General features: G+C 32.1%; 1 non-coding gene across 1 annotated transcript; it reads right to left on the bottom strand.

Moving 5' to 3' along the window:
• Nucleotides 1-8,175: 8,175 nt before the first annotated feature.
• On the bottom strand, nucleotides 8,176-8,281 carry LOC149526332 (small nucleolar RNA R71). Its single transcript, XR_016352120.1, has one exon. It is a non-coding gene; the product is annotated as a small nucleolar RNA R71 (small nucleolar RNA).
• Nucleotides 8,282-14,794: the final 6,513 nt, after the last annotated feature.

Below are 14,794 nucleotides of genomic sequence, written 5' to 3'. Positions count from 1 at the left end.
GACTCAACAAGTCTCCAATTAAAAGGTAGCCTGGTTATCTTCTTATATAGTGGAAGGTAACTTAATCATGCGAAACATGCGACTTAATATTTTAATGAGAGATTTTTGTTGTTGCTTTTGTCTTGTTATTTAGGTCTCATCGAATTTGGCATAAACTAAATCTTGTTAAAAGGTAGCAATTATAATATTGCATAAAATAAATCTATCACATGCATACTACTAGGATGATTACAGACTTTTATCTAATCTAATCGCCTTGAGCCATCGAAATAAATTAGTTGGTCAAATCTTAAGGGATTACACACAAATATCACTATATCTTGTAGTCTTACAATCTTCATGTCTCCTCGGTGCCTTCGTCCTTCATTCTTGGAATTACAAAATTTTCTTCCAAATCTAATCTTATGAATTCTAATTGCATATATGTAAAGAAACTTGAAGTTATATTTGAGGGGAGTAAGATGAGAAGAGAATTTTATAACTCCTGAATAAAATAGAGGAAAGGTAGGGCACACACTCCCTATTTATAAAATAAATACCAAATAAGTCCTAGTCCTACTAGGAATTAAATTAAGCATAGACTTTGTAATTCAAAACCTTTTAGGACTATGAATTTAAATCTAACCCTTATTCTCAATAAGAGTCCTAAGCATATTAGAAATTTAATATTCATAAGGAATCCTAATCCAATTAAGGTTTCTAATCTTATTAGAAAATTTAATCCTTGTTTTTCTCAATTTTACAATTCTAGTCCAACTAGAATTAGATCTTTATGGTCAAGAGTCCTATTTCTTTGCCAATTTGATTTTAGAATCTTATTTGGGGCAATTCTAAACTCTTTAGGATATATTCCATTACAATTAGGAGTCTAAATTCAAGTCATAATCAAATTAGTACAGCTCTTAATTATATAGAAAAGAAATCGCACAAGCTAGTGTAATTTTATTGGGTCTGCATCACTTATGCTGTCCCAAATTCTTTGAAGCCCCATCCTCCATTGTTTGCTGTAATTTTGGCACCAATTCAGAGACATCCTATGCCCCAAACATCAAGCTAAAAAGCTCTCAAACCCCAGCAATTTAGGAATACCAATAGCCATGATTTTGCAAGTCCTTGTCACACAAGAATACAATTCCAGCAAACTGTTTGTGTAGAAACATCATCAGATCACCAGCCAAATGCGGTAATTAAATGCCGTAAATTCTTAAAAATTGAGATCATCCTCTTGACCTTTTACCTTCCAAAAATCACTCACAAAATCCTTCTCTAAGTCCCTCAAAAAAAAATTTTCAAAATAGATCACGTTATGCTGCCAGATTTTTCAGATTTGGATTCTCTTAAAACACATCTATAAAATTTTTAAGGACTTATTAAATCTGGATTTTAAATCCTTAAATAAAGGCTTTAAAGGCCTTATGAAACATAAATTAGTTTTGAAAAAATCCATTCAGAATTATTTTGAATAATTTTTCAAACTTTATATCAAATTGACATATAAACAAAACAGTTTTTGTAATCTTCAACAACTAAACATAAAACTAGATTAAATCAATTAAAGGAGGCTTTGATACCATTGTTGGGAGTTAAATCTTGCTTAGACGACTCATATGTAGTGGAATATTATTAAAATTTTAATCCCCTAAGCCATGTATTACTTTAATTGAAACTAATCTAGGAAAACCATAAGAGATATTTTGACATACTTGAAAGTTTATTTTCTTTGATGGAGTCCTCCTGGCCTTTGTTTTTTTTTTAAACTTTTGTACACCAACTATGACTTACCAAATCATAATAGCATAGTTGTCCTGCTTTTAATGGTGATCTATATAGTGATTTGTTGAAATCTCTTCACTAAGAGTGTTGATGGAGTGTTGTCAACTCAAGGTTGCGGCCTTTATTCCATTGTGTTGCCTTGTGCAAAACTGCAGCAGTCTAGCCTTTTCGAATGCAATTTGCACCTCTATTTATTTCGAACTAGGTAAAGTGGTAAACATGAAAGTTGTATCCTTATTTCTTATCTTTCCTATGTCTTAAGAAACACATAAATTGGACTTTTGTAGCTCAAGTTATCTTAAAAATACTACAAAATGCACGAATAAAGTCATCATCATACTTGCACGAATTTTCATCAACTAAGATCTTTTCATCAAATTTCCAACAAGAGCAATAAAATAAATCAACAATAACTAAACTTAAAGTAATTTAAAGCAAAATAATAGAACTTAAACTAACTTATCAACATGTATTAAAACTAAATTAAGCAAAATGACTAAAATACTTAAATTCTGAATATAAAATCTAAAAAACTTAGCTATATAAGCCCCCAAAATATAACCAAATAAATCAATATAATAAAGTTCTCAATGATTTGGATTAGACATGTATTAAAGATGTAATAACTTGAAATTTTTCTCTAAGATTGATTTAAAATATTGTCTTGAACCAGTGCAAGTGTAGTTTTTGAAAATAAATTATGAATTTGAATAAAAATTTGCTCCCATTATCAACCTTTTCATGTACTTCTAGAATTAGATAGCTATGCACATGTATGTACAAGTTCTATCATGAATGAATGACCAATATACATATCAAATTCATAGAATCATACAAATTATTATCATGCTCAATTACAGACAAGGATCAAACAATAAGTGTATAGCATTTGACTCATGTACAATGTGAGCAACAAAATATATATGCACACACACACACATGTATACTTTATTGATTCAATTTGTCCACATTAAAATTTGTCCCTTGTTACTAATCTTGGCACTCCTTTGACCTAAGGTGGGTTCATAAGACTTGGTTCACTTTTTATTTTCAAAATTGTTCTCTATCCAGTAATTTAGTGAAAATATCGACCAATCAGTTTTTGTACCCATATATTGAAGAACAATATCTTTTCTTTGTACATGATCTCTGATAAAGTGATGTCTTATCTCTATGTATTTGGTTCTAGAGTGATGGATGGGATTCTTAGTAAGATTTATGGCATTAGTGCTATCACATTTAATGGGAATTCTTTTCATAACTAGTCCATAGTCTTCTAATTGTTGTTTCATCCATAACACTTGAGTACAACAACTTTTGACAACCACATATTTAGCTTCGGTAGTGGATCAAGCTACACTATTTTGTTTCTCTAAAGCCCATGAAATTAATATTGATTTTGCATGTGCTTAATGTGCTTTTCCTATTGATTTTGCATCCACTAAAATTGGCATCCAAGTATGAGTGGAGATCAAAAGTAGAACTCCTTAGATACCATATTCCTAGATTGGGAATGTCCTTTAAATATCAAAATATTCTCTTAATAACACTAAATAAGGTTTTTTAGGAGATGATTGAAACGTATCACATAATCCTACATTAAAGCTTATGTCTAGTCTACTAGTGGTAAAATAAAGCAATGAGCCAATCGTAGATCTATAAAGTTTTTGATCAATAGGCATTGATGTTGACTTTACCATGTAATTGCTTGTATCATTAACAAATAATATAATGGTAAACAGAGTGTTGAATCCTATAGAGAATTATGCCAACTTTTACTAATAACTAAAATTATCACAATCAAATCTTATTCAAACAAGAGAAATAAAGTGATTACCTAAAAGCAAAACTAAAACTGAATAATAGCTAAATTGAATTTAAAAGCTAGTGGCAAATCTTAACTAGAAAAATTAATCAATAAACATGCCTAGAAATACAATATCCATTAACATTTCATTTGAATTTTGTCTATTTCTCTTGACTTATTAAATTGATGAGCTTCTAACCCAGAGTTCCCAAATTATTTATGTCTCTTCCCATGTTCTTATAAAAATATTTGTTTTAACCAATTCGCTATATTCCTATGAGAATTGAATTAAAGATGAACTCATTAAGCTTAGGCTCTAATCTTGGCTATACAAGACATACAGGAATATCCTTATACCATACATAAATCAAATTACCCAATCAACTAAGTGAATTTGAACTTATGCTATTTCATCCATGGCCTACACTAAACTCTATTTTTCAAGTTGCATTTAGGTTTCTAGATCAATCTAATTAGTGATCTGGCAATCAGAAGCATTAAACACAAGATTGGAATAAACAACTTGTATTCCATTGATCATAAGTAGGAGAGAAATTAAAAATCTAAACTACATGTTGAGTTCAATTGCAATCTTAGATAGAAAATTTTAGTTCATGCTGAATAATAAAAGTATAATCCAAAGAAATTTAACCATAATAACAATTCAGGAAAAACAAAGAAGAAAAGCAAAGAATATAAAATGAAAGATTTGTTGGATCTTCAACCTTCAATCTTTCACAATCTTTCTTGCATTCTTGGTGGCCACTTTTTTTTAGAGAAACCATAATTGAAACTTCTCTTTCAGTAGCTCCAAAGAAGCCTTTAAATTCCTTTTAAATAGACGTACTTCTAGTAAAGTTTGGAATTAAAGTATCAAAAATATTGGTGTAGCACAATAGCCTCACTTTCTCAACATTGTGGCATTGCCTTTATTGTATTTTTCCTGCATCTTTTTTCTGGCGCTGAAGCCTCATTTCTTCCACTGCCATGGCTCCACACCTGTTTTCTCCTATTGTGCACTGTATTACAATTAATCAACTTGTGATGCGAATGTCTCCTTGATCTAAGTGGAACTGGACAAAATGGTAAACAACAAAGTTGTAGCCCTATCTCTTAGTTTTCCAGTGTCCAAAGAATCACATCATTTGAACTCTAGAATGAGAATTATGCCCAAAATACTGAAACATGTATGAAAGAAGCACTGGCCATTCTTTAACTCTTCTTCACTAATTGAAGCCTTTTTATATACTTATGAAAGCATAAAATGCAATCAATATTAAACTAAACTAAAAACAATTTAACATAAAACTAAAATAAAACAACTTAAATTAAACCAACTCAACATGATTTAAACTAGACTAAGAAAGACAACTAAAAACACCTAATTTTGAACCTAACTCTCGAGAACTTAGCCAATTTAATGCTCAAGATGTGACAAAATAACTCTATGAAATAGAGTTATCAAGAATACCTTATTCATCCTTGTTAAACATTGTTGAAGTGCTCATTGGAGTGCGATAAGTTCTTGTACTTTCCATGTCAAATTTCTTAAGCATATTGTACAAGTTGAATTGCAATCTTAGAGAAAGAAATTAACTACTCATAATGAAAATAAAAAAATATAAAACATTGGAGTTTGACCATCTCAAACAAAAGAAACAAGAAAACTAGAGATTGGTGATCTTCAATCTTCAATCTTCCACGGTTGATCTTGTTTTTCTTGAATTTTTTATGGCTAATAACCTAAAACTGATTTCCTCTAGCGTTTTCTTCAATTAGGCTTCATAAGGATGCATTCATAAGGTTCATAAACATACTTTCAGTCCAATTCAAATTCTCATCTTTGGAAAGGCATCTTTACAAACTTGGGGATCGAGGTGATGGCTTTCTAGCATCGTGGTGTCCACCTGTGCTGTGTGTTCTCCTTCTTTGAGGTAGAATTAGGCCAAGTGGTAAACAAGAAAGTTGTAGCTTTGCCTCTAGCTTTCAAATGATCTAATAATCACGTCATTTGGACTTTTGTAGTGGGATATATGCTTAAAAAACTAAAATATGTGTAGAGGAAGTCTACACCTAGAATGCATTCTCTTAGTTCAATTAAAAATCTTTCTTCAAAGCACATTTACAAAAGCATAATTTAATCACTAATAGCTTTGTTAAGTGATTTAACATTTAACTTAGCCTAAAATAATCTAAATTCACTTGAGCCAACAATATTAATTACAATTAAATAAATAACTAAAAACACCTAAAATCTATGTTAAAATTCAAGAGCCTAGCAACTTAATAGTTAACATTTAGCCAAATAACTTTATATCATAAAGTTATCAGACCCCTAATCTTAAGATTTTGTTAGTACTTATAACTCTATTATATAGAGTTATTTTAACACATTTTGGAGGTTTAAGTACCTAGATCTTTGAGATTTTAGGTTCAAATTTCAAGCATTTTTGGTGTTTTTTTTGTTTGAGTTTAGGGTTAAAGATTAGGTAGTTAATTCCAGTTATTTTAGTTGAATTTTACTTTAGTTTTACTTTAATTTACTTTAAGTATTGTTGATTCTCTCATTGCTTTTGTAGGATATTTGATGAGAAAGGTTCATTTAATGTAAGACCATATGAGTATGGTGATCGCTTTATTTGTACATACTACAGCATTTCGAGGATAGCTACAAGAGTTTAGTGGATGAGATTCTTGATCCATTGGAAAGATAAGAGAGAAAGGTATAACTTTCATGTTTATCACCTTGCCTATTTTAGATCAAACAGAGGTGAAAATTACATTGAAAGATGCTGGATTGTTGCAGTTTTGCAAAAGGTAGCATGTTGAGTTAAGGCCGAGGCCATGAGTTGCTTAAGGCTGCAATGCTACGAAGAGCATGGCCACAGAGTTGGAAAAATGGAGTGCACCATACAATTTCCCACGGCACCACAAGACAAACATAACGCCATGGTGCCACACTGTTTTCCAAAAATAATTTGTTATGCGAGAATATGGACATTAGGTTGATTTAAACCTAGTTAAATGACCTATTTCACAGCATTCAAAGGGGGAGAATGGCAGCAGCTTTTCTGAAGAATTGGAGCTAAGAAGCAACCATGAAAATAAGAGAAATCAATTGAGATTTGAGATCACAAAGCTTTAACATTAGTTTCTTTCTCTATTTTGTGTTTTTTTTATTTTCTTAACTTGAATCCATGGGTAAATATCTTTGGATAATGTTTTACTTCGATATCATGAACCAAATTGTTTTTCTAAGATTATGGTGGATTCCAACATATAGTTTGAATATTAGTTTCTCTTTTATTTATCATGAATGTGTATTCTTTTACATATTCAAATATGTTATTTATGCTTTTAAGTACTTGATCAATAATTAATTGATTTATTAATGTAATTGTGACACGACAAAGAGATTTTTGATTGAACTAAGATTTAAATAGTGTATGTTCATGTCACTTAAGTGATTTGATACGCGATTTAGGTAGACATACGCCAATTGCCATAAATAGTCAAATTAGGGCACTAGCTTAATAAACTTAATTTAATTGATTCCTATAGAATATATTGAACTAATTAAATTAGGTATTTGTGCAAACATCTTGACAGGGACTTGTACATAGCTTTGGATTCTATGTTAGTAAAGCTATCTAGGAATATAACTAATAAGAGAAGCTGGTATTAGATGAAGTGTTTGAAGTGTGGAATGAACTGATAATCCTAAATCTTTAGTCTATTATCTTTCTTAAGTAACTTTAATTTAGTGTGTGTATTAGTTTAGTTTTTATTAATGTTTTGAAGATTTTAGTTACTTAAATAAGAATGATTGGTTATGAAATTGTAATACTAAGTAAATAATTTAGGAACAAATCCTTATGGGAACGATACTCTACTTATCATTATATTACTCGTTTGTGATAAAGTGCAATTGCGTGAAAATTTAGCATGAAGTTTTTGGCCTTGTTGCCGAGGATTTTGTTTCCTTTTTATTTCTTAATATTAAAATTCCACAAATTAGTCTTAATTTAAAATTTTTTTCTTTGTTTTTTAGGTTCGTTTTGTTGTTGTACTAGAAGAGCAAAAAGCTTGGAGATTATATCTTGTGATTTGAAGATTGAGAGAACATTCCAAAGACTTCAATGAGAAAATCAACAAAGTTTTGCTCAAACAAATTCAATGGTTGATCGATAGGATGAACAACAAATCCAAGAGTGAATAGCAGTTGAAAATCATTGCTGAAAGGACTATGTTTTTCCATTGGTGCAAGGGATTCCATCGAGCATTCATAAGCCAAATATTCAAGCCAACAATTTTGAGATGAAGCTAGCCATCATCACCATGATTCAAACTTCAGTCTAGTTTAGGGGTTTGCCAAATAATGATCTAAATGGCCATATATCAAACTTTTTAAAGATATGTTATACTTTCAAATATAATGGTGTCATAGATGATGGACTTCGTTGGAGGCTGTTCCTTTTCTCATTGAGGTTAAAGCCAAAGCATGGCTAAATGCACTCTTTACTGGATCAATAACAACAGGGGATGATCTTGCTTAAAAGTTTCTTGTTTAGTTCTTTTCTCTAACCAAGATAACAAAAATAAGGAATGATATCACATCATTCTTACAGCAAGATTTTGAATCATTGTATGAGGCTTGTGAAAGATAGAAAGAATACTTTGATGTTGTCCTCATCATGGTCTTTCAAAGTGGCTTCAAGTGCAGACATTCTATAATGGTTTGAGTGGTCATGTTCAAACAACCATTAATGCTGCTGCGAAAGAAGCTTTAATGGCTAAATCAATTGATAAAGCATATGATTTATTGGAGGAGATGACTGTAAACAAATACTAGTGGCTAACAGAGTGATCAATGAATAGGAAAGTAGCTGTAATGTAAATGCCATTTCGGCACTATTTGCATAGGTAGCAATTCTAACTAAGACACTTGAATTTTTTGGTTCTAACTCCATTCAAAGTCTTTTTGCAACTTGTGAGTACTGTGGAGATGATCATGCAAGCCATTGGTGTCCATGTATGATAGAAATAGTGTAAGTTGTGGGGAATAGACATTAGAATCTACTTCAACACATGCAACTCAAGGTGGAGGAACCATCCAAACTTTTCTTAGGCCAATAATCAAGTATGTTCCTTAACTTCAAGACTGAATGCAACTTTGAGATTCCAATAGCAAGAAAGAATGCCTATCTTAGATAAGAAGCTAACTATAGAGGATTTACTGAGGCAGTACATGACACAAAATGATAGCATCATCCAAAGTTAAGCATCTCTCATTCAGAGTGAAGCAGCATCTTTATGAAACCTTAAGACTCGAGTTGGTCAACTTGCCAATTTATTAAACAATAGATCTTAAGGAACACTACCCAATGATATAGAAGTAAATTTGAGGGGCAAAGGTAAGGTACATGTTAAGGCCATCACTTTGAGAAGTGGTAAGAAAGTTGAGAGTGAAACACAACTAGTTAAACAAAAAAACAATACTGTTGAGATGGACACAAATCGAAAATTATAGTGAGTAGTATCAAGCAAAAGAAACTAAGGCAACTCCAATATTGCCACTTTTTCCTCAACTTTTCAAGAAGCAACAAGAAAAGAGATAGTTTTGAAAATTTAAGGAGGTGTTTAAAAAGCTTCATATCAACATTCCATTTGTTGAGGCATTAGAGCAAATGCCTTCATATGTCAAATTTCTGAAAGACATTTTGTATAAATAAAGAAGGTTAGATGAACTTGAGACAATGGCATTCACTAAGGAGTGTAGTGCAATCATTTAGAATAAACTTCGTCAAAAGCATAATGACCCAAGTAACTTTACCATTCATGCATAATTGGTGCTTTATTTTTTACTAAGGCTTTGAGTGATTTAGGGTTAAGTATAAATTTAATGCCTTTACCGATTTAAAATAAGCTGGGTTTATGGAAGATTAAGCCCCCTATTGTGACTTTACAATTGGCAGATAGAACTCTCACCTATCCGAGAGGTATAATGGAAGATGTGCTTGTAAAGGTGGATAAATTCATATTTCTAGTAGACTTTATAGTTCTAGATATGGAAAAGGATAGAGAAGTTCCTATTATCTTTAGAAGACCTTTTTAATGAATTGCTAGAGCACTCATTGATGATGAAAAGGGAGAACTTACCTTGCAAGTATGAGATCAAGAGGTAACATTCAATCTTTTTAGAGCATTAAAGTTTGCTAATGATCATGATAAGTGTTATGTAGTTAGTGTGGTAGATAAAGCCACAAATGAAGTCTTTATGGAAAGTCATCCTACTAACCCACTTAAAGTATCGTTGACTTTTGAATCTAAGTCAAATAATGAGGTTGTCATAAAATGTGTCAACACATTGAATGCCCCATCTCGTGTGTTGGGAACTTAATTTAACCTGTTAGATTTGTCTTCATCTTCATCTTTGCTTGTGAAGCCTTCAATTGAAGAACCTCTTAAGTTAGAACTCAAGCCATTGCCTAATCACTTGAGGTATGCATATCTTAGAGACTCGTTTACTCTTCTAGTTATTATTGCTTCAGATCTTACTAACAAGTAGGAAGATACATTGCTGAGAGTTCTAAGAGAGTACAAAAAGGCAGTTGGTTGGACAATAGCAAATATAAAAGGAATAAGTCATTTAATATGCATGCACAAAATTTTGTTAGAGGATAATCATATAGCCACTATAAAGCATTAGAGGAGATTGAATCCAATCACGAAGGAGGTATTGAGGAGAAAATAATCAAATGGCTAGATGTTGGCATCATTTATCCTATTTTGGATAGTGAGTGGGTAAGTCTGGTGTAATGCATGCCAAAGAAAAGTGGGATGATAGTGGATATAAATGAAAACAATGAGCTTATTCGCATAAGGACGGTTATTAGATGGAAAGTATGTATGGATTATAGAAAGCTAAACAAAGCCACAAGGAAATATCATTTCCCATTACCATCCATGGATCAAATGTTGGCTAGGTTAGCTAGAAAAGAATACTACTATTTCTTGGATGGGTATCCAGGATATAACCAAATTGCCATGGCACTAGAAGATCAAGAGAAAATAACTTTAACATGTCCCTATAGTACTTTCACCTTTAGAAATATGCCATTTAGACTATGCAATGCTCTAGCCACATTTCAAAGATGCATGATGTCTATCTCTTTGGATATGGTGGAGAAAACATTAGAGGCATTTATGGATGATTTCTTGGTTATTGGCAATTATTCTGATGAATGTTTGTTGAATTTTGATAAGGTGTTGTAATGATGTGAAGAGACAAACTTGGAACTAAATTGGGAAAAGTGCCATTTTATGGTACAAAAAGGCATCATTCTTGGTCACAAGGCGTCTAGCGACAAGTTGAAAGTGGACAAAGTGAAAATTAAAGCCATTGAGAAGCTTCCACCACCAACCTCGATAAAAGATATTGGGAGTTTCCTTGGACATGTTGGTTTTGATCGATGATTCATTAAGGATATTTCTAAAATTACTAAACTCTTGTGCAATCTTTTAAAAAAGGATACCCCATTTAAATTTGATGATGCATGTCAAGCTACATTCATAGAATTGAAAAAGAAGTTGACATCCACACCTGTTATTATAGTTCTTGATTGGTCACTCCCATTTGAGCGCATGTGTGATACTAGTGATCAGATAATAGTAGCAATGTTAGGGTAGAGAAAAGATAAAATTTTTCAATCTATATATTATACAAGAAAGACCTTGATTGAAACTTAGATGCATTACACCACCATCGAGAAAGAAATATTAGTTGTTGTATATGCATTTGATAAATTTAGTTCATACTTGATTGGCACTAAAGTTATTGTTTATTCTAACCACTCTGCAAATAAGTATTTGATTGTTAAGAAAGATGCCAAGCCAAGGCTAATAAGATGGATTCTTTTGCTTCAAGAATTTGATTTGGAAATCAAGGGTGTAAAAGCTTTAAAAAATCAAGTAGCAGACCATTTGTCAAGCTTAGAGCATGACAACCAAGGTAAGGACTTAACTTTGATCAAAGAAACATTCCCTAACGAACAATTATTCCATGTTGGTTAAAAGAATTTACCATGGTATGCTGATTATGCCAATTTCATTGTGAGTAAACTTCTCCCTCAAAATTTAACTTCTCAACAAAGAAAAAAATTTCTACATGATGTTAAATTATATATGTGGGATGAACCATTTTTGTTTAAGTAATGTGTTGACAGAATGATAAAAAGGAACATTCTAGAGGAGGATGTTGAAAATGCGTTGAGACATTATCCCTCGTTAGAATATTAGGGCCATTCTAGAGGGGATAAAATAGCAGCCAAAGTGCTTCAATCAAGTTTGTATTGGCCAACACTATTCAAGGATGCTCATAACATTGTTTTGCATTGTGATAGATGGCAAAGAGTGGGGAATATTTCCAGAAGACTTGAAATGCCACTTAAAAACATTTTGGAAGTGGAAACTTTTTATGTTTGGGGAATTGATTTCATGGGACCATTCAAATCCTCATTCAACAATTTATACATAGTGGTAGTTGTTGGCTATGTGTTGAAGTGGGCTAAAGCCTCAACTTTGCCTACAAATGATGCTAAGGTGGTGATGAAATTTCTAAAGAGGAGTATCTTCATTAGATTTGGTACGCCAAAAGCTATTGTGAGTGATAAAGGGAGTCACTTTTCTAATAAATATTTTACAACATTACTCACTAAGTATGGAGTGACACACAACGTAGCTACAGCCTATCACCCTTATATAAGTGGACAAGTTAAAGTGTCAAACTAGGAAATCAAGAGAATTTTAAAGAAAGTGGTATCCCTATCAAGGAAAGATTAGTCCAGTAGACTTGATGATGCATAATTGCCATATAGGACTGCTTATAAAACTCTAATAGGTATGTCCCCATATTGATAGGTACTTGGAAAAGTGTGTCACTTTTCAATTGAATTGGATCATAGTGCCATTTTGGGCCATCAAGAAATTAAATTTTGATTTAAAGGTAGTGGGTGGGAAGCTTTTGCTTCAATTAAATGAAATGGATGAAATTTGCTTGGATGCTTTTGAAAATGCCAAATTAGACAAGGGAAATAGGAAGTGATGGCATGATTAAAAGCTTCTCGAGCATTATTTTGAGCCAGGTCAGCATGTGTTGTTGTTTAATTCCTTATTAAATGTATTTCTGGCAAGTTGAAAGCAAGATGGTTGAGTTTATTGTATCAAAGGTATTTCCACATGGAGTTGTGGAAATAGTTAATGGGTCGACAAATGAGATATTTAAGGTGAATGGACAATGATTGAAGCATTATTGGGGAGTGAAATTGATCATCAATGATCCTTCATCCATGTTTCTGACCCCAAATAAGCCTCAAGAAAGTCTAGCTATCGACTATCAAAGAAGTATTTCTTGGAAGTAACCCAAGTTCCTAAACATTGTGTACTTTTGTTTTTAGTTTCTTTCATGTTAATTGCATTTTTTGCCTATTAATTGATATTCTCTCATATTCTAATGGTTTTTGTGTTTTATTTGTAGGTATAATGAGTTGAAAAATAAATGATGCCGCAATGCTACCATGATGCTCCTTTTCATGCAAAAACTTGAGAAGAGGTCATCGAGGCATTAAAGAAGTAGCACCATGGCATTGCATAAAGACCCAACTAATACAATGGGTCGAGGCTAGAGCATCATGGTGCCTAGAAAGTAGCACTGCAGCGTCGTGTCATGGCTTCTAAATTTAAAAACCCCCATTCTTTCATATTTTTTTTCCATTTTCTCTCACATTCTAGGTTCTCTGTCTTTCTACCTCCATAATTTCTCTCTCTACCATTAACCCATTCCATAAACACTTCCAAAAATAAAGATTTTTGAACCAAATCACTCTTTTGTTGGAAGTAAGGTTTCTTCATCACATTATCCTTCAACTTTTTTGCATCAAAATTCAAGAAAGTTGAATTATTTTGAAGAGTTTTCATATATGCTAAATTTAACCATTATTGAGGAATTATAGTGTTGTTTCATGGGTGGATGCTTATATGAAGATTGGAATAGATGTGCTGGATTTTAATTACTTCCATATTGATTAATGGTGAAATTCGCTATTGCTTTTGCATTTTACATTGAACTTATGGGTAGTAGAGTATTTGTGCAATAGTGGTTTTAATGCCTATTTGTTACTTTAATTGGGAAATGGTTGTTTATTTTGAGCCCTTTGACAATATATTAGTGATTGAGTGATGGTGCCTAAGAAAAGAACTAAAGGTTAGCAAGGGACTTGATTTGATAGAAGCAAATTTGTGTTTGTTGATGTGGCTAAAGGACATACTCAATCATTGATGCATAAAGTCCCTATTTCAAAAAGTGGCATTGACCTCCGTCTCGAGCTTTATGGTTTTGTTCATAAGGTCATCATTGAGCGTTAATTGGAGAAATTTTGTGAACAACTTAAGGTGGCCATATTAAAGTATTGTTCAAGCATTTTATGCCAATTCTCTGGAGCACATGAATAGACTAGGTTTTGTTCGAAGATTGATAACTCTATTATATAGAGTTATTTTGACTCATTTTGGGAGCTTAAGTAGCTAGATCTTTGAGATTTATGTTCGAATTTTAGCATTAGAGGTGTTTTTTTTAGTTTAAGTTTGATTATTTGTTAAGTGATTAATTTAAGTTATTTTAGTTAAATTTTAGGTTATTTTATTTTAAATTACTTTAAGAGTAGTTATTGCTAATTTCTCCTATGGCTTTTGTAGGAAATTGATGAAAAAGACTCATTTGATGAAAATCAGTGCAAGTATTGATAGCTTCATTCTATATGTTTCAATATTTTGACCATATCTCTTTCTAAAAAACTCCAAATGAGGTGATTCTTTGACCAATCAAATTATAAGAAGAAGGGAAACAATTTTTATGTTCACCAATTGGCCCAGTTATGATTGGATCATGGTCAAAATTTGTCAATTCGGACCACTGCAGCAGGATGTAAAGACTGAACATGATGCAGTATTTGGAGCAAATCTTTCAATCCAGAAGTCCAATTGATGTAATTTTAATCCATTGGAAAGTTAAGAGACAGGGATAAAACTTTTATGTTTACTACTTTGCCCAGTTCTTAACATATCAGGGTGAAACTCATGTTTGAAGTTGATAGACTGCCACAGTACTGGAGAAAAAGGCTGCAGCGTTGATGAAAGGAAGCACACATACAAAATTCC

Source organism: Theobroma umbraticum, unplaced genomic scaffold (genome assembly GCF_002168275.2).
Source record: "Theobroma umbraticum cultivar Fairchild unplaced genomic scaffold, ASM216827v3 scaffold_2.0, whole genome shotgun sequence".
In the NCBI taxonomy this organism is placed as follows: domain Eukaryota; kingdom Viridiplantae; phylum Streptophyta; class Magnoliopsida; order Malvales; family Malvaceae; genus Theobroma; species Theobroma umbraticum.
Note: the sequence above shows the minus strand (reverse complement) of the source record. Positions and strands in the feature narration are given on the sequence as shown.